The 21772-nt window shown below is 38.1% G+C and overlaps 1 long non-coding RNA gene across 5 annotated transcripts in view; it reads right to left on the bottom strand.

Moving 5' to 3' along the window:
* Positions 1 to 11192, bottom strand: part of LOC116668564 — a 211401-nt gene extending 200209 nt beyond the window's left edge. For 2 of the 5 annotated variants that reach the window (XR_004325707.1, XR_004325708.1), the window contains exon 1: positions 11078 to 11192. This is a non-coding gene — a long non-coding RNA (uncharacterized LOC116668564). Of the gene's footprint in view, positions 1 to 11067 lie in introns of all 5 variants that reach the window. The other 3 variants (XR_004325710.1, XR_004325711.1, XR_004325709.1) reach the window with 2 other exon arrangements.
* Between the last annotated feature and the right edge of the window lie 10580 nt (positions 11193 to 21772).

Genomic DNA, 21772 nt, shown 5'->3' on the forward strand with positions numbered 1-21772 from the left:
TGAGAGTTCTTGGTTCCAGAAGGTGTTTATCTGCCCAGTAAGGGCCACCAGTCACTTCCTCCTAACTGTGACTTATTACTGTGTTTTCTTATCTCTACGATTTACTTCTCTCCAGCTAAACGTCTCTGAAATTGAGATGGGTCTTGCAATGGATAAGGTAATTTCCACTCCCTTTCTCTCAAGAGGAGGGAACTGAGTAAGCCAGGTATCTATCTTGGCCAATGAAACTGAGACTGCCTTCAGCTCCTAAGACTATAAGGGATGAAGGTTGACATAAGTGAGTAGGAAGAAGAGTGTCTGGGCTCTGTACTCAAGACAAGCGGAGGCCAAGGACATGGGGCCTGCAGTCATCTGTGACTGGATAATAACGTCTTAGACTCAAGGAACTAAGCCCACATTTGTCCCTGTGCTTCTGTGTTTGCTTTGTTTTAGTTTTCTTTCCCCCATCATACCTGTAGTGAGATGAAAAGGGTATTTGTCACCACAAGAGAGGTAATAGGGGCACCTTCCCAGTTACCTTTCATGTCCCTTTTAAATCTATGTCCCCCCAGATGTCTAATATGCTCTCCAGGGCACTGGGGTTCTGCCATCCCCCAAAACTAGCCCATCATCCACATGCCCTCCTCCCATCACTTCCCCGAGCCCGTCCTGGACCTTCCCCCATTTCCTCAGGGCCCTGTTAGGCGGCCAAAGCTACTTTGGAGAAACAAATCAGGCAAAGATGCTAATGAGTAATAATGTTCCCCCTTCTTCGTGTTTGCATTTTTAAAGGAGTCTGGAGGACCCACGGTATCTTAATTGACAATAACTGACTTTGAATTAAGGGATTTTCAGGACACCCAGAGGGACATATTAGAGCAAGAGGAACTTGAAGTATCCATCAAATCCCATCACATAAGCATCCACATGCTCTGTCTGAGCCCAAAGATTCTGGGCAGCAAGAAATGTCAAATGGAAATGTAAGAATCTACCTCTTTGCTCTAGGCATTTTCATCAAGGCTTTGGTGATGCTGACAAGAGAGAGAGAGAAAAAGAAAGAAACAAGCTTCTCATTTGCAAATTGCTTACCAATTAGGTTTTAATGAACACTTCACTCTTCTTTCGTGATGGCACAGGCTGAGGGTATTTATTCAATCTAATTTCTCCTCAGCTTAATGGGAGCATTTGACTAGTCCCTGCAACAAATTCATCAAAACAAACATTCATTCTGCTGTCATTTGAGAGACACTCTGCAAGCCACTGGGAGAGATTAAAAATATATGAGACATGGTCACTGCTCTCAAGGCACTTAATATCTAGCTGGAGGGAAACGTTTATAAGAGCTCAATGACAGATTCAACACAATGACACACACAATGTCACAAAGCATTAGGAAATGAATTGCCAAGTTCAGTGGGAAACAGTGTAATAAAAAGTCATTCTTGGATGGGCTGAATCTAAAGGATGGTATTAAGAACATCTGCTATTTTTATTCACTTAGCACCCTTGTAACTTTTGAAGAAACTTCCGCTCTCCATTTTCATGGTCCCACAGCCTGTCCTGCACAGGATGGTACCTGATCCAGGATGTGTCAGTCAGAATTCTTCACTCTCTGACAACAAGAACTCGTTCAAGTAGGCACTTGGCTCACCTTGGGCCAATCAGAATCTCATGGAGAGGGCCTACTTACAGAATGAAGTCAAAATTCAAGAGAAAGCACAAATAAGAGAAGAAACAGCCATATTACTGACATTTTTGAGCACTTAAAGGTAGCAGCACTGAAACTACATCTCCTAATTTTATGGGCCAATAAATCCCCTCTGTATCTAATTTGTCAAATACACCCCTCACCCTTCTTGGGACTCAAGTCTCACATGTTAGTCTTCTTACTGTGGTCCCAAAGGGTCACTGATGCTCTGTTCATTTATGTTTTCCAATCTTTTTATCTTTTTGTGTTTAATTTTGAACAATTTCTATTGCTATGTATTCAAATTCATCGATCTTCTACAATGTCTAATCTACGCTTAAGCCCATCCGGTGATTTTTTTTTCATTTTAGATATTGTATTTTTCATATCTAGAAGTTCTATTCAGTTCTTTTTTCTTAATCTGTCTTCCATTTCTCCTCTCAACATGTTCATGTTTCCTTCTACACTTTGAGCATATGGAGCATATTTATAATAGCTATTTTAAGGCCTTTGTGATAACATCGTCTTTGCCATTTCTAGGTCTGTTTCTTTTAATTGATTATGGGTCATATTTTTCTGCTTTTCTACTTTCCTGCTAATTTTTTACTGATTGCCAGATATTGAAAATTTTATATTGCGGGAATTTGTCTGGCATGTAGTTAATTTCTTTGAAATTAGTTTGGTTCTTTCAACACTTGCTTTTAAGTTTGGCTAAAGCAGGTCTAGAGCAACCTTTAGTCCAGGCCTCATTTAGCCCAATTACTGAAGCAACATCTTCCTGAACATTCTACCTGATGCTCAAGTATTGAGGATCCTATGTGAACTCTGGGAGTTATTCTGTCTACTGCTTTCTTCCCCAGCCTCACAGAACTTCGACCTTTACATGAACTCGTTGATACTCAGCAAAAGAAGTTCTGCTGAAGCTTCTCAGTACTCTTATTTCCTTCCCTCTTTATATCTCTGTCCCTGACTCTCTCTATTATCTGTTCCCTCTGGTTTTCTTCCCTTCCCTTCCAATGTTAACTGCCTGAATTCTGATGTCTGTCTTCTCAACTTAGTAAAACTCTGGGCTTTGTTTGGGTCCTCCTTCTTGTATTACACCTTGAAACTGCCTCCTGATTGGAACAATTATAGGGCTCATCTCATTTACCTCCCTTGTGTTGGAATCACATTGCCTATTGTTCAAGGTTTGAAAGTAATTATTTTCTATACTTTGCTTAATTTTCCAACTGTGGTGGTGGAAGAGCCAAGTCCATAACAGTTAACCCTTCATGGATGGAAGCAGAAGTCCTAAAGTCTAATTTTTCAAATATACTCCTTATCAAAATTTTTCTCAGGGGAAAACTTTCTATTTTTTACTTAAGAAAAAAACTAAAATAATGCTCAAACTTTAACAAATTTATGCTTATCCTACGCAATGTCTTGTTACTATGTTGTCTCCCACTCTTCTACTTGAACTGATCCCAGGAGCCACAAGCTATGAGACATGATTTTGCATGTCAAACTAGATAATAAAAAGTACTCATAAGTTTGTGGTGAGGATCAAATGACATAAATTACATAAAGTCTGACATATAATGATTGTTTTACAAGTGGCAACTCTTAGTGCCACTGAATGAATTATAGGAAATGGAAACATTGAATTTGTTGAGTGGAAGTCAATATTAGCAGCTCTATTTGTCTAAAAATAAACACAAACAATAACATACAAACACACTTTCAGTCATGAGTTCATTTGGTGCCAACTTTCTGTCCCATAGGCTGCGTTAATTTTGTTATGAAAGTTTCTCAAGAGTCTCGAGGTTTATTAAAAATGCATTCTGTTCAATATTTTTTATGTTCTCTAAATCAGATTTTGAAATAACAATAAACACTAAATATGAAATGCATAACTGGCACTGAATTGTCTTGCCAAAAAAGCAACCAGTCCTGTTCATCTGAGTCTGAACAATTTTGTCATTCCAGATCATAGGAGGAAGAAATGGCTAGACTGGCCTTGAACTTAAAAGATAAATTACATAATTTGCATTTCTGTGAAATCTGGAAACAGAAGTAGCAAAACTGGTGGTGTCTGCTTTCCATAAATATTAAAATGCATTAGTTACCTATGGAGCATCTTGTTCTGGATTTTGTTTTCAAGATATCATTGATCTCATTTTAAAACAGTGCTCCCAATTGATCATGTGTATTAGTGGATCACAGTTATTCCTCACTTGGGAAATAGTTAGTCTCTTTTAAATATTTATGCATTCTTACTGCTTTACAAAACAAAGATTTACAAAGTATCTGTATATTCCAGGCTCTCTGCTAGGCTCTTTCACATGCTGGAGTTCACAGTATCCTCATTCTTTCTCTTAGCGCATGTGTAATTATTGCCAATTTAAAGTTGAGGAAACCAAGGCCGAGAGAAAGGTTATGGCTTGTGTAAAATCACACAATTATTAAGTGGCACTTCTAGGAAACAAATAAGACTAGAAACAAATTATTCTTGAGGAACTCTCTGCCTATCGTTTAAAAAATATCTCTTACAAGATATTGAATGTAGCTCCTTATAATGAAAAATAATTTGAAAAAGAATATATGTATAAATAGATAGATAGATATGTATAACTAAACTACTATGCAGTACACCAGAAACTAACACAACATTGTAAGTCAACTATACGTCCATAAAAAAAAAAATTAAAGAGTGAGGAAGGCTTGAGTCTCAGAAAGACCATAAAAGCACTGGTAGCAGTGGGTGGGTGGACGCCTCTCCCAACTATGAGAGGCAGCGCCTGTGGGGTGATGCTGCCAGCCCCTGGTGGCCTAAGATCAATGACTTCACCCAGCTTCTGATCCCAGGAAGACAACCTCCGAGGTACTACGTTGTTTCTTCTAGAAGCCTTCTGAACTTTTGCCCAATATCTAAGAAATTAACATATTCTTCAAAGAACGGATGCAACCGAAGCGTTTCACTTCCTATTTTGCTTCTGTCTATTTGCTTAGTAGTTCTCCACAGAGGTTTGAACAAAGAATTTACTACAGGGTTTGTATATTCATGCAAATAAAATATTTCCCTACAAGACTACACCCTTTGTTCTTCCAGATGCAGAAACATTTGTTTGCTTTCCTAGTTGATTTTAAAGAGTTTTGATGCAAATGTGTAGTTGGCAGATACTGTGTATTCTTTGCAAGCTCTTCCTTTTGCTCCGAGTAAGAGAAGGCTGTGCTCCTGAACTCGGGTTCCCTGTTGCTTCTAGCAGGTGTGGATTTGCCACTGCCAAATACCAAGCTGCTCTGTAGGGTGAGTTCCTTCTGGAGACATACACATTCTGCCTTTGGCTGGGATGCTTTGAATTCACTGTATGCTTTATGGTAAGCTTTTCTGATTCTGCAGCTTTAAATTTTGACCTCATCAGGGTTTTGTTTTTCCTTTTTCCTCTCTTTCTCTCTTTCTCTTGATTTAGTTGAGGGGTAAACTTTTTGGTATAAACTCGTTGGTATAACTGGACATCTCTGTTTTTGGCACATCTAGGGAGACTGAAGTAACAGATTGAAGACTGAAGGTGAAAAGAGGTCAGGTGTTAGTGCCATCAGGGTCTCCTGAGAAGTACCAGCAGTGAAGCAGGGAACCCAGAAGCAGCCTTGACCCAGAATCATCCTCCAGGACAGCCCCTTGGTCGTCTGAGATGCTCTGGTGTGAGAAGACCCCATTCTGCAATTCCAGTCTATGTGGACTAATAGGAGTAAGGAACACTCGTTGGGGACAGATCCGCAACCCAAACCACTCAAAGTAGAAACACACAACCATTTTGTCTTTCTTCTCTATTGTAAGAGGTTAACAGATACATTTTTACAAAATAAGAACTTTTTCCCTCATTCTTTATCAATCATGATTCTTCCTGTGCCATGGTAAGTGATGCCACTGATACGCTCACTGATACCTTTGGACTAAAGCCCACAGACATCCTTTCTATTTCATGCAAGGGGATGGAGGCTGTGCTACATTAAGGAAATAGACCAGTGTTTTTTCCATAAGTGGTCGTGAAATAATAGAAAAAACATATGGCGATTTCTGCCCTTGTTCCTGACACAGAGCTCCTAAAACCTTTGTGATTTCCTAAGGAGCATGTGACACAGAACTCCTAAATCCTTTGGAATTTCCTGTGTGATAGGAGTATCTTTTGTTCTAATGAAGCAACTCGATAAGCTCCTGGATAGGGACGGTCACCAGAAGGACCAAACCATGATTAGAAGCTTGGCAAGTTCAGCCCCACCTCCCATTCCCTGGAGAGGGGAGAGGAGTTGGAAATGGAGTTAATAATCAATTCTGCCTACATAATGAAGCTTCCATAAAAACCCCAAAAGTAAAGTGTTCTGAGAGCTTCTAGGTGGGTGAATACATCTTCATGCCAGAAGGGACACCCTCTGTCTCCAGGGGGATAGAAACTTCTGTATTTGGGACCCTCCCAGGCCTTGCCCTATGCATCTTTCCATCTGAGGGTTCATCTGTATCCTTTATCATATCCTTTATTATGTCATAAGCTGGTAAACACAAGTGCTTCCTTGAGTTCTGTGAACTGTTCTAGCAAATGATTGATCCCAAGGAAGAGGTCATGGAAACCAAGTCAGGCAGAAGTTGGTAACTGGGGGACTTACTATATGCGATTGGTGTCTGAAGTAGGGGCAGTCTGTGGGACTGAGCCCTTAACTTATGGGGTCAATGCTAACTCTAGGCAGTCAGTGTCAGGACTATGTGGTGTGGAAAACCCGCACATCTGGTGTTAGAAGTGTCTGAGAATTTGAGTAGTAGAAAGTAAAAGAAGGGAAAAAAAAAGAGTTTTTTTCCTAAACAGTAGAAAACTGCCTTCCCTGACTACCACTGAAGGAACATGCACACTCCTCATTCCACTCTGGCTGTCCCTTTTCATCCATCTTTGCTGGCTTTGCCCCAGCTCCCTGACCTCTGACCTCGGTGCCATCCAGCTTGGTCCTTGACCTTGTGCTCCTCTCCACCTGTGCCCCCTGCACTGGCGACTTGATCTATTCTCAGGGCTCTAAAGATCCTGTAAGTAGTGATACCTCCCAGATTTATATATTTAGTACAAACCTCCTCCTGAACTTCAGACTTAAATGTCCAGCTTCTTACTTCCCATCTCTACTTGGATGTCTAATTAACACCCATATCCTGCATGTACTGCATTCCTGACATTTTCACCAAACCTTGCTCTTCCTCACTATTCTCATGAGAATAGTGAAATAGGAAAGACAGAGGAATTATCACAGTTTGGAGGAGACAAGTAAATGCAATTTGGTACACTACACTGGATTCTGGAAAAGAAAAAGGACAAAGTTTTTCAATGGAAACTGGTGAAATGCAAATAAAATCTGTACTTAACGGTATTGTGCCGATGTTAATTTCTTAATATTGGGAATGGTACCATAGTTATGGAAGATGTGAACATCAGGAGAAGCTGGATGAATGGAACACAGAAACACAGAAACTATCTGTACTGGTTTTGCAACTTTCTTTAAATCTAAAATTATTTCAAAATAAAAGTATTTAGAATTTAAAAATAGTTCAAAAAGAAAAAAAAATACATTACTGACTGCTGGAAAGGGAGGACTATAGTCATTTTTGCTGACAATATAATATTGAATAAAACAATATTCCCACACTTAAGAGCCTGGTTTATGGTCTGGTAAAGGGATGTGTATGTTACAGCTGCTATAACTGACATCTGGACAAGAAAAAGCAGAAGCACAAAGAAGAGAGTTCAGTTGTAAGGGCAGGTTGGGTAAAAGCAGGGTCAGTGTCTGGAAAGGCTTCTTAGAGAAAGTGATTCTTGAGCCGAGTTATAAGAGATGAGTTTTTACCCCATGGGGAGGGGCATGGTTGGGAAGGGGGTTCGGAAGGGCCTGGAGAACATTCTTAAAAGCACAGAATTAGGCAGGTGAGTGCAGAATACCTCTGATGTAGCAATGTCTTCCACTAAGCTACACTGATTGCCCCCAAAATACTTTGCCCATTGTTTGATGCATAACCTCTATTAATTTGAGGCAATAAACCAATGTACCTTAAGGAGAGACACGTCTCTGAAAGAATTCCAGTTACCCTGAAACTTTCAAGTGTTCTATTTATAATTTAAAACTAGCCCATAATTTAAAACCTTTCTGTGTTTAGATGAGATTGAATTTCATTGACTAAAATTACTAAGGGTGGTTTAGGAGCTTTTCCAATGTCAAGGGAAGGAAGTGATACGTCTTCCTGAGTGGCATTTCTGAATGTGTAAAGTGACTACTGATTTCCCTGCTTTGGAGTCCCTTTAACTGCTGAGATCTTATCTGGGGATCATTTATAAATCTCAATGGGATGAAGACAACTATTTTTGCCAACTGAGTTGTTTAGTTCCATTCATTGTTTTTGATTGCTATGGACTACCAACTGTAATGTTGGTGAAACATAGATAAGTCAATCCACATGTTTGGAACTACAGCAAAGTACATATAAGAAAGATTTTACCCACCCGTCCATCCATCCATTTAGCAATATTTATTGAGCACCTACTGCATACCTATCCCTGTGTTAGGGACACAACAGTGTGCAGAGTAGACTTGCTCCCTCCTCTGAACAAGCACATACTTCATGGAGAATGTAGATGAGAGAATAGGCATTTATACCCAGAGTGATAAGAACTTCTGAAAGGGGTGAGCAGAGGGGTTGAGTTGACCCTTGCCTGGTCTGAGCCAGGCCAGGTGAGCTGTATACCCTGTCTAACAGGAAAGTGAAGTGCCAGCTACAAGGTATGCAGGGGATTTCTTGACCTGGGTAGGAAAGTAGGGGGAAGGAGAAACATTGTACCAAGTGTCAGGGAGGCCCCTCCTCCCCTGCTGCCTCAGAGACATGAAGTACCCTATCATTACGCACACAAAAGTCCCCTAATGGCATCAGAACTTCCTGTTTTATTAAGCTAGAGCCATTGAGGCATTAAGGGACAATTCTGGCAATAAGAATGGAAAGTTACAGGAACGTCTGTAGTGACTCATTTGTTTCCTTTTTTTCCACCTAATCTTTGAGTCATCTGGTCTCTGAGGATTGGAAAGGATATGGGGAAGTCTTAACCTGCACCCATACGCATCCCTTCATCCCACATTAATTTATTTCCTTGTGCTGCATTGATGTCTATAAATGATCAAGAAAGCAAGCCCCTGTTGAACTAGCCTCCTGTAGTCAGTCTCTAGCACCATTATTCCAAACTACCCATCTTTCCATTCCTGGCCTTTAGCCCTGATATTTTGCTGCAAATTGATGCCAGCTAGAAACAAGCTCCAAATTATTTTGTGTTGGCTTCCAGTTCTGAAAATTTTCCAAGGAATTAGCTACAGTTCACTACTTATCAACTGCCGCCTCTACCCAAAGTAATACCTCCTCCCCTGCAGGGGCGCCAGTGAGCAGAGCCTTTCTCTCTGTGTAGATGAGTTCTGGACTCTAATCTAGTGCAGCCCTTGATGCATTTGGAAATAGAAGACAGACCTGAGAGACATGAAATCCAGTGAATTTAAGTCCCTGATTAGTAGAAATTGTTTATTAAAATATCAGTGATCTCTTAGATTTGTTTAGCAGTGGTGTACCTAACATATTATTTTCAAGATTTTCGAAGTGTACCCAACACACAATAAAGTGCACACATGTAAAGTGTACAATTTGATAAGTTTTGACATATGTATACACCTGTGAAACCATCACATAATTAAGATAATGAACACATCCATCACTCCAAAGCTTCCTTATTCCTCTTTGTTTCTCATAAAATGTGCTAAAACACAGATTTCTTTTGATAAGAAAGAAACAAAAACTCCCTAGTTTCATAAGCAGATGTAACTCTAACTGTATATTGCTATGAAGAGTACGAAGCAACATCCCACAGCGGAGTCAGTTTAGCATCATTCTAATAAGGTCAAGCTGCTGAACAGGCTGATAGAGAAGGACTATGTGACCCAGCCACAAACTGGACATCTAACACAGATAGTCAGTGAGCTATTCTGATCTGTGTTGCCTTAAAGAATGTTCCCCATCTGAATGCTTCCCAGGGCTAGATTAGAGGTTCCACTGTGTACTCCCATAACATCTTATCCTCACTCCTGGAATAACATCATAACATTGCATTGCAAAAACGATTTTTTCCTTTCCCCCACTATGATGTCAGGAACAATCTTCATTCATCACTGTATTCTAGTGCAATGCCGAACACAAAGCAGAGCTCAATGCATTCTTGTTAAAGAGAAAAATTAATGAGTCTTGCTTTTCCTGAAAGCATCTGAGCAGATGGCTTGGTATAACCCTTTTCCATGCAGGAAGGGACTCAAAGTGCATGGCTGACTAGCGACATGATATAGTAACATCATTTTTCAGTCTAAAAGCAGCATATTTCACCAATCAGGAGGGCTTGAATCACAGCCTATCAAACACTGTCATCACTGGGAAATGTTTCTGTAAGGGGGTATCTTTACTGAACCATGTCCAGTTTTCTGAAGCAAAAAAAAAAAAAAAAAACATTGGAGGAAGAACAGGAAGAAGGTGAGCTTTTTTTTCTCTTTTATAATTAATTGTAAAGAGATTCATTTGTTTGCCTACAAATTCTAAGCACTGCCTACATGGTTTTTGGAATATTTGATTTTTCTTTGAAATCATCTTAAAATAGAAAAGCATTGCTTCTGAGAGTTATGAAATCTCAAAGGTAGTTAGAAATTCATTTATCACTTTGATACAGGAAGATAAACAAGGGTATTGAGCAGAGACAGTCTATTTTGCTGCAGCAGAGTTACATTTTAGCTTTGGCTTTAGCTTTACTGAGTATTCTGTAGTAATGGAAACGCTGATCTTATTCTCAACACTGCATTCCAGCATTATCATAAAATGAAAATCCCTCTTCAGCTTTTGCATTTGTTTCTAAGCATGATGAATTAAATACTCCCTGCGGTTATGCTTAATATCACAGTCTATTAGATGTTGTCCTGGCCACCATTCCGCCTACATTCCGCAACAAATAGCTATATCCTGATCTTCTGGGCTCCCCATATACCCAGTGCAAAGGCTATAACAGACTTTTCAGAGTTGCTGCGATTGTTTACATGTCTGAATAACTGCACTGGGAGATCTCTGAGGTTTTTTCCAACTCACATCAAATTTTCATAAATTTGCCTAGATAGAATCAGCTTACAAGAATACAAATTACAGCCCTAAAGCAGGAAGTAAATCCAATAGCCCCCAAATAAAAATAAAGATAGTTTCTACATTCTCCTTCCCAAGGAGAATTCGATCTAACTCGTTTGGAAATTCCATTACATTACAACTATGTATTTGAAAAATTTCCTCATATATTAATTTGTTCTTTTTAGAAACTTTACTAAAGTCTTACTTTAACCCACTTTTAAAGGATACTTATGCAAATACTCCTGCTGTTGAGAAGTCTGAATCACAGTGGAAAAGACAGGCACAAAAAACAACTGCAACGCGAACCATCTATACACGTAGAAACTCCTACAAGGGGTGTCCCAGAAGGCTGGAAGAACAAGCACAGGAAGCTTGCTGATTATGGGAAAGGTTGGGGTGGTGGCCGAGGAAATCCTCCACAGGGAGGCCATGCTTGAGCTGGAACTAACAGCTGGATAGGAATTTTCCATCAGGATATGAAGGGAAGGGGAGTCCAGGCAAAGAGCACAGCACAGGAGGTATTAGAGGGCAGAGCAGACTTTGAAAACAGGCAAAGTATGTCAGGGAGTGTTTGGAAATGAGATCAAGAAGTACCCAGGGAAGAGTCTTGTATCCCTGCTGGGTAGTTTTGAACTTGCCCCTATGCGAAGTGGATAACCAATGCAACATTTAAGCACAATTATATATAGCACAGACTGTATTTTTATCTTAGAATGATCACAAACAAAAATGTAGACCAATATTTTGCAAAGAATCTTCCCAGGAACATTGGTGTATTAAGAATTCTGACTCAAAGTGATTTCTGGTCAAATAAATGTGGGGAAATGGTAAGTGAAGCATATTTAAACTATTTAAACATACTTAATCGTATACTTAAATTTCTCAAAATCTTTAACTTGCTCATCTCTGTTTTGTTTCTCCAAGAGAGGGGATAAGCAACTTTCCCCACTTATTTCACTATGGAAACTTTTGTTTTTCTCTTCACCAAATATCTCATAGGATTAGGGTTCCCAGAATACACTTTGTAAAATGCAAGTGTAGAGAACAGATTGGGGCATTACACTGAAGTCAATGAGATCATTTATGAAAATACCTCAGTAGTTCTATCAGAAGATAAACTATACTAGCAGCTGGGGCATGGAGAAAATGGAACCAACCCACGTTTAGCTATTGGAATAGCCACAATGGCCAAGGTTTGGTCTGCTGATTCATTTTGACATCTGAGATATCTCTGAGATATTAATTCTTTAAAATCATGTAACTTAACCTGATGGAACTTTTCAGAAGAGGCCAGTCTAATACTAAACTTAATGTTCCTTCCCCACCTTTTTTAACATAAGGAATTTGAGTCCCCGAGTAGATTAATTACTTGATCAGAATTGATAATCGTGATTCGTACAGTCAGCTCTCCATGGTCTTCGTGTTTGCCCTGGAGGAGAGCCAGGGTGTGAATATTTATAAACAGTGCATAATCACCAAACAAGTTATGTTTGTCTTTGGATTATATTTCTTTGCTTATATTTGAATTGAAATCCATGTGTCATTTAGGGAACAGATGATGCTTGAATAAAACTAATGAAGTCATGCTGTCAAGACTTGACTTCAAAGGAGCCAGAAAACTGTCCAGCATTTTTATCCTGCCCAGTTGAATTGCTGCCTCTTCCTCCACTGTGCTGGAAAGAAAGGGCAGTACCTTTTAGCATGGTGCTCTTTCGAACTTCAGTCTGTGAGACACATGGTTTCTTTAGTGAAAGGGGTCAAGAGATAATTATGTAGTTTGGTTTTAGTAGAGTTGTGTCATACTATGCAGTTTTCCCTTCAATAATCACTTTTAGGAAAGTTCGATGCTAAATGACTGTTCGTTATTATAGTTTTCAATGTAAATATATACTTGAAGAGCTTTCAAAATCCAGTATCAAACCACTGTTAAGGCTCTGTGACTCCACCCGAAATGACACACAGTCTTTTCTTTTGAGCACCATCTACATAAAGGGAGTAGTTTGCTTTGCTTATCTTCCTGTTCCAAAGAGCTGCTGCATTGCACAGACCCCGGCAGGCAGTGATCTCCTTACCCACTGGCCAGATGAGACTGGTCCTCGCCACAGTCAGATCAAAGGTTTGCAATGTCTTTGAAATAACTCCGCTGCGCCTTTGTTCGGGCATTTGAAATGCCTTGATGTTATAGTCTCCTGGTTGTTCTCTCCACTCTGAGTTTTGGTTTTTTTTGTTTTGTTTTGTTTTGTTTGTAGCTTTTGATTTTCCCTGACGAAAAGATTGTTTTGCACAGGATGTACTGAGTAGGATTCACCTTCATTCATTGGTGTGCTACTCATTCATTGCTAGCAGTTTCTCAAAGGTGTTAATTGGAATACTAACCACTTTCCTTGACTGTTAAAAAACGACTGAAGGTCAAAGACGGGCAACTTGCTCTATTCCATGCATTTTCCATCCTGGTAAAAATGTCTGTGACTTGCCTTTTCTCAAGAGGACTATCACTGAGACATACCTGACCCACTTAAGGAGCTGTAATCTTCACACTAAGGAACCACACTTGGTATTTGGTTGAAAGGAAAGAAAATAAGAAAGAAAGGAAGGAAGAAAAGAAGATATTGTCCATAAATTCTGAAGAAGGATTGGGATGATTTTGTACCAATTAATCAAAGGAAATATAAGAATGAAGAAGCAGAAATTAAGTTTCTTAAAACAGCCCTTATATATGAAGAAAGATGTTGCATAGTGTTGTTACTCCATAAATCTTGAGTCAATTATTTTCAGTCATCATCTGACTGAAAGAAATGAATATCTTTCCTCCTTAGGAAAAAAATCATTTTTTAAAAGCAACTATTACACTTTTCTGTTTTCAAAAAAGGCAAAAATGTTTAATCATTCTGAAATGTTTTACTTTGCTTTCTGGATGATCATAGCTGTTTCTAAAAGAGAAACTGAAGCAAATAAGTAAATATCTTCAAAATTTAGGTATAATTAAATGGATGCATTAGGAATATCACTCAGCCCCCATGTGTTAAACTTATTCAGGGGTTACTGACAAAAAGTGTACCTTTACGATTTTGAACATTATTCAAGACCTGGATCAAGTACAGCCTTTCTATGAAAATCATCTGTCAATGTCTCAATATACATAGGCAGAATTGTATATCTTCTATTTCATGCTATAATCTACCTAAGGGTACTATACATAATTAGATAAACATATAAATAATAACATTAATTATGTCTGTTGTAATACTTGGAACCACAGTCCACTGTGAGATGTTCCACAATGGCAGGAAGGAATTATTCCTACTTCTCTCTCCCTAAAACAGAGCCCAGTACATGGTGGGTTCTATATGCAATAGATCATTTGCTTTCTTAACATCCAGTGAAATAAATGATTAAATATATTCAGTGTGATAACAACTATGAAGTTATCCCTTAAACCCAGGAGCATGAAAAGTGGAGTCATCTTTCAGCTCCTAAAATACAGCACTCGCAAAAAGAAAAAAAAAAGATTCTGAAGTATTTTGCTCCCCCATTTTATCATAACGGATACAAATTCTAAGCACATCAAATGGCTACTTCTTTTCATTCCAAAGCTTTAAACTCTGAAAGTGAAACATTGCTTCCATTCTTGGTTTGCAGTAGCCTTTAACAAAGCATAGTTGTTAGAACAATAAAAAATATTTTGATAATATCAAGGTCTTATATAAATTAAAGTTATTAAACACAAGAAACTTGTAAAATTTTTCTATCTTTACATATGGAGAAACTAAGAATAATTTTCTAAAGGCAAAGACAAAGATATTATCAGGAAAAGACTTGAGAGACTAAGTATATACAGAGAAAAGCTAGATAGGTGTATTAAAAACATGGTGAAGACACCATAGACTGCACTACCTAGTATTATAGCCACGAATGTCGTATGACATTGATCACTTGAAATATAACTAGTCCAAGTAGAACTGTTGCGTAAGTATAAAGATGCATACCTTTGGAAGACTAAGTGCAAAAACGTGTAAACTATTTCATTAATAATTTTTATGCTGATTATGATGAAATAGTAATATCTTGGATATACAGGGTCAAATAAAATATATTTTTAAAACTAATTTCACCTATTTCTTTCCCATTTTTTAACGTAGCTACCAGAGAATTGAAGGTTACATATGTGGCTCACGTTTTGGTTCTACTGAATAGCCCTGCTACAAAGAATCATTTTTCTTTTCTAATTTTATTTTCAGTTTAAATTTGTCTTTAATTCAATAGATTTCAGATCCTAAGTGCATACAAACTAGGTAGTTTTAAAAATCCTCATCTCATAATATCCCCTGGATAAATCATAACAAGCACAATTTAAAATTCATTGATGAGCTTGCAGGACGTACGTAAAACACCTACCAGGAAAAAAAAAAAATGAGCTGAAAGCAAATGTGTGAGAAGTAACTTTTTAACCCAGAATGTGTCTGTCCTGGGGGCAAAAGGGGAGCTTTGGAGATGACTTGGAACCAAACAAAGCCCTGGGACCACTCAAAGAGGCAAAGCTGAAGGTAAGATGTGACATGAGGTCAGGAGCATGGAGATGACTGTATTATTTAAAAAATGGGTCAAAAAAAAAAAAATCCACTTGCCAGAAAAGAGATCCTTTAAAGAATTTTTATCCTCTCCACTATGTTTTTAAATGGAAAACAGGTATATAATAGAGAGTATTAACACATTCACTATCTGGGTCTTAAAACACACACTCTGTAAAAATTATAAATCTCTGACAAACTTCCATCAAAAAAATTGGTATGAATAAGCTATATTAGTAACTTTAAAAAGAGAACATAATTACAGATAAAGCAGGCATTACAAAATTCAAAGAGCATACGATGAATAACTTTGTGTCATTAAATCTTGAAGCTCTAATAGTCAGAGGCCTAGTATGAAATAATTGACCAATTCTGACTCAGAGAGAAATAAAAAGCCTGAAGAATCTTATAATAATTGAATAAATTGAATCAGTAGTTTAAAATCTTCTCAGAAGAAAGATACCAGGCCCAGACAGGTGAGTTCTGTGTACTTTTCAAGGAATGGATTATTCTAGTATCTTATACATTCTTTGGGGAAATTGTAAAAAAGGGGTACTTGCCACATAATTTTATGAGGGCACAGAAGCTTGGCTCCCAAACTTGTCAAGGACAAAATGAGAAAGGAAAATTTAAATACAATCTCACACATGAATATGCATGTTAAAATCCTAAACGAAATGTTAGCAAATCTAGCAATGGGCATTTTTTAAAAAATCCTTACCAAATGGGATTCAAGTTGATTTCATTTACTTGAACTTTTAGAAAAAGGCAACATATCAGTGGTTGCCAGGAACTGGAGCTGGTGAGAAGGAACCAGCTGCTATGGGTACAAAAATGTTCTAGGATAAATGAACTGTTCTAATCTTGGTTGTGGTGATGGACTCCCTGTATAAATTAAATGGGAGAGTTTTACTGTATATACATAAATTCCTTAATAAAAAGAGATAGAAAAGGAAAATTGAAGGAGCTCCCACTGGCTAAGTCTGAGAAATGGTGGCAAATTACAATTCATTGAATAAAATAAGAACCCATGAGATGATACTGCTAATGAATGAATGAGTGAATTAATGAAAGAGTGAGAAGGGAAAACTCTTTCTCATAGTATAATTCTGACTAATAAATGTTGGAGGAATGCTAGAATTTTAAACACATCATTATTTTGCAAACATCATAGTTAAAACTGATCAAGGTAGGAGTCATTAATGGATGCTAAATCTAGGGAGAAAATGTGGTGTCAAATATCTCCCCATAAAATAGTTAATAATCACAAAAGGAAAATTAATAACTGTACAGTGGAGCAACTGGACAATACCTTAATCAAATGATTAAAGTTAACATCACCAATAAGGAAAAAACAGACATTCTGTGTCTCTGGATTTAATATCCCAAGATGGACAAAATGTCATTTAGGTCACATTCCAGTGAAAAATCATGAACTATCACACAAACCCAAATCCATAGACACTCTATGAGATATCTGGCCTAATTCGTCAAAAGTGTCAAAATCATTAAAGATAAACAAAGGCTGAGAAACTGTCCCAGAATAAAGGAAAACAAAAAGATATAACTGGTTAAATGTAACTTTTCATTCTGGACTGGATCTTGTTAAGGAAAAAAAAAATGCTATTAAGTACTTTCTGGGACAACCCCTGAATTGGAGTACTGACTCCATAGTAGCAGATAAAAATACATCAAAATACATTTCTGAATTTGGTAACTGTACAACAGCTTTGTTTTTGGGAAACACAAACTGAAGCATTAAGGGGTAAAGAGGCATGACATGCAACCTACTCTCAAATTACTCAAAAGCGATAATAAAAATATTTGGGGGACAGAATTATAAACGTCTCTGAACTTCCAGCATGGACTATGCAACAGGGGGATTGCAGGAATGGATAGACAAGCCTGAACAACCTGTGTTTATTTCTCTTATGTCAAAAGGAGGACTTAACAGAAAATTAGTCATGAAAGACATGTTCTTCAGTGCCCTCCTCATACCTTTTTCTCATTTCTGTGCTTCTTCATTTTAGGAACAAAGCTTGCTTTTCCCTTTTCACATTTTCCAAAATAGTTCTTCTCTCTTACTTTTCTTTACCATGTGGCAGTCATCCACCCCCAAATATTAAGGAGAAGGTAAGAATATCATAAAATAGCAAACAGCAACGTGTAAATTTTATTTGGCCAAGTGCTGTACATTGATTGCTTTTTTAGAACTGAAAGGCTTGTCTTCATTCTGCAAAGTCCCCAGGATGGATGAAGGCAGTGGGGGCTCAGCATACGTTGCGCTGATGGTGAAGAATAGATGAGGAAGGCTGTCGAAGGAGAAAGCTTTTGGGTTTAAGGTGTAATATTGGTCCGTTTGCGGTACACTTGTTGCAAAGCTCTTAAGAGAGCAGATTTTTTCCCTGGAAAGTAATTCCCCACAGGCTTGTAGGTCTGGGAGGGCACTGGGGCATAGTTGGAAGGGGGTTCAGAGCGTGGGTTGAGGGAGAGTGAACAGTTATGGAGACAAAGGGCTACAGTGCTAGGCAGGCAACTGGGGAAAACATGCAATGTTTACACGGGCAAATGGCTTGATTGTTACTTTGTTCACTTCCGGCTGTGTAAGTAGATCACTGTGGCAGGGATTTTGTCTGTTGTCATCTTTAATCACTTACGATAGTGGCAGTCCATTTATTTTCTGAATTTCAAGCCCTGGTGGGAATTTCCTCAGCATTCCAAGTAAAGAAAGGAGCGTTGTCATTGTTTTGTTTTATTTTTTCCTTTTAATTGAAACCTTTAAATCTTAAGAGAAGAAAACATGTCATACCGTTGTAATCTTTGTGGTGTCATTTGCACCGCTATTCTGAAAGCCTGTCAGTGTTTCCTTTGCAAATCAGGCCTTTTATAGGTTTATAGCTGTCATAAAATACCCCAGGGATGGAAATGTGCCACCTACACGATTTCTGGCTCACCTGCTGCATGGCATAATTAATATAGCTACTTTTGCTTTTATCCAATCTTCATTCTAAAAATATAAGAATATCAGACACAAACGCTTTTAGCCTGACACTTGGCACTCTATTCCGCTTTATGGAAACAGGAAGGACAAATTCAAGTGCAGTGTGTACACCTATCACTCATCCATAGAAAAAGCAAGCAAGAGCCCCCTCCCCACCACCCAAAGGGTGACAGATTTACAAAACACTGTGTGAAAACCACCAGATCTTTCTCTTCAGGATTCCATGCACTGGAACCAAAGCCAGGCCATTCATCAAGAACAATTAATATTCTATGGGCATGTGTGATGATGCGGTTTCATTTTCTCTTCATCAGACTAAGAGAATAGTCTCATGAATCCTAAGCTCTCCTAATGTCCTCGAAAGACCTCAGGATTTCATGCCTCTGTTTGTTACCTAAAATATATATGCTTTCTTGATGGCCCAGACCATTGATAGGAGTGATTCATGATTTTAATGCCTGAAAGTATAGCAGGGGCTCTGAAAGAAAATCTATCTAACTTGGTTTTATAAGTAAGCACTAAACTCCTTAGAACTCTAGTTTCCTCATTTGTAAAATATGAATAACAATAAGGCTTTAATTTTTCTCTATTTTAATTTTAGGGTAACACCTGCACAGGATAAGGAGGGGAAAAATCAAATAGTATGTAAGGAAACAAGAAAGATGTCTCTCCTATCTGATTCCTCCTTTCACTATTTCCCACCCTCCGGACTCCAGCTACCAGGGACAGTCTCCTGTGAGTCTTTCCAGAGTGCGTCTTTGCTCCTGTGTATGTACACATGTGTGAAGACAGATACACTCATGTGCATGTATTCTTTCTGTTTATTCCAGATAATGCTTACAGAATATTATAGCATTTTAATCAATAATTAAATTTTTCTAGTTATAATGATCCCTTTTCTTCTTTGTAATGTATTCTCTTCAGCCTTTATATGCTAACAAGTCCTGACTTACTTCTTTCTAAGTATATGCCAATAATCTTTTATGTGAGATAGAGTTTTTCTTTCATGAAATAAATAAATTTCTGGGACCACATATCTCAAAAATCAAAAAATTGCTGTGATCTGCGCATACAAATGACCTTGATGAAGACTCTATAACGATGGCGAAAATGCACACGATAGTTTGTGACACTCAGAGGCAGCTCTTTTGATGATAGCTGTTCTCAATTACCAGTTTTTAAATTTTCGCATGCCAATAATTGTGCTTAATTTTTCACACGTATCAATTTAACATTTTTTCCTCTACAAGATTTTTTATTATTTTTTGTTAACTATTACGTCTTTACAACAACAATCAATTCTCTAGTTCTCTGAACACCAACTGGGTGTCCTACAATTCATTTCAATTCTGACAATAACTCCCTGGAGTTAGCACACATTCCACAGATCAAAGGCTCAGTCCCATAAGACTGACCCTACTTCAGACACCAGCTGCAAATGAGGTCTCCAGGCTACCCACACTTCTGCCCAGCTGACTACAAATTTGGGGGTTCCCATATCTTCCCCCTCCAGGTTCTATAATTCACTAGAATGACTTACATAATTCAGGAAAGCACTATACTTCTGATTACATTTTTATTACAAAGAACACAATCCCAGAGCAGCCAGATAGAAGAGACGCACGGGGCAAGGTAAGGGGGAGGGAGATGCAGAGCTTCCATATCCTCTGTGGACATGCCCCCCTCCCAGCACATCCACGTGGGCACCAGCCCAGGAGCTCTCTGAATCTCATCGCTCAAGTTGTTCAAGGGTTTTTACTAAAGTTTCATGGCACATTACATAAGCATGATGGATGAACGCATCATCCATTGGTTTATCTGGTCACCTTGCTAAACACAGGTTTAAGATGCTGCTAATTGATTTTGTCCTTTTTCTAGGTAGACTGCACATCCCATTCAATGGGGTTTTCTCCTTTTTTGCCAATATTTCTGCATATGCATTCTTTTCCTTATTTTAGTGCACTAGCAAGGACCTTCCACACAACACTGAACACTGACAATGACAACAGGCTTCCTTACCTTACTTCTGAACCTAATGGGAACACACTTACCATTTCAGCACTAAGTGTGCTATCAATTCTGGACTTGTGGTAGTTTTTCTGGAATTAAAGAAATTTTCTTCTACACTAATATGAGAAGCAATTTGTTTTTTGAAATCATGAATAGGTATAAAATTTTGTCAAATTCCTTTTTTATCACCAATTGAAATGACTAGGCTTAATTTTTCCTCTTTTCATCTGCTAATATAATGAATTCTAATGATAAATTTCTCATGTAACTATTCTTGCAGTGCTTGACTAAAGACTTCTTGGTGTTTTAATACCTGGTTAATATTTTATCTTGACTCTTTACATGCACTTTCATAAATGAATGGCATAGAGCATTCTTGTCTGGTGCTGAACCACCTAAAATTTACAAATAATAGGTTAAAATCTCCTTCAGATATACAGATTTATACTAGTTGGCTTCTCAATTATATGCATTTAGAAATACAGAGTCACAGTTTAATAATTAAACCCAGGGTTGCAAACTCCAGTCTGTACAGAGACCAGGAAAATATACATAAAAGAAGCAACCTACTTAAGTGCCTGTGTGTACAGTAAACAAGTGGCAGCCACTCTGGCAGAGAAGATCATGAACCATCTCAGTGATCAGCCTCTATGTGGGTCCAATTGATACAGGCAGAAATGAGAGCACGGTCCTGCCAAATCTACCAGATACTTAATTCCTTTTAAGAACTTAGCTCAAACGGAACAAAAAAAAAAAAAAAAAAGAAAGAAAGAAAGAAAGAAAAAAAAGAAAAAGAAAAGAAACACTTTCTAGGCCTTGCTTTGACTTTTGAATTAGACAATAAATCTTAGAAGTAACACACACATGCACATCAGAAAGTCTCACTTATTTCTTTAGCCAACCAGAAGAAAAGAAAAAAAATAATTTCCTGGGAACTTCCCATCAATAGATCAGCAGCGAGCTTTAAAGAGGCCCCCAAAAGAGAAGTTCCTTTAAAAATAAGAGTGTAATCTAAAATGTAAGAAAGCAGAGGTGATTCTGAAAGACAGTGAGATCGCTGAAAAGTACTTGCTAATCAGATTTTTATGTAGAGTGATAAAAATGAAAATCTTGAATTGCCTCAGGATCTCATAACTAGCCCAATAAACCTAGACAGGACAGTGAGTCGTTATTTTGGGCCTCAGATGAAAACTGTAATTCTCCAGGTGAGAAGAACAAAGTTCGAAAGTAGAAAACTTCAGACATTTTTGGAAAATATAAGCAAATGCACTAAGTCAGCTGATACAAATTCCACATCCTCCATAGCAACAAAAAAAAATTGACTGCACATA

This window comes from Camelus ferus, chromosome 14 (genome assembly GCF_009834535.1).
Source record: "Camelus ferus isolate YT-003-E chromosome 14, BCGSAC_Cfer_1.0, whole genome shotgun sequence".
Classification (NCBI taxonomy): Eukaryota; Metazoa; Chordata; class Mammalia; order Artiodactyla; family Camelidae; genus Camelus; species Camelus ferus.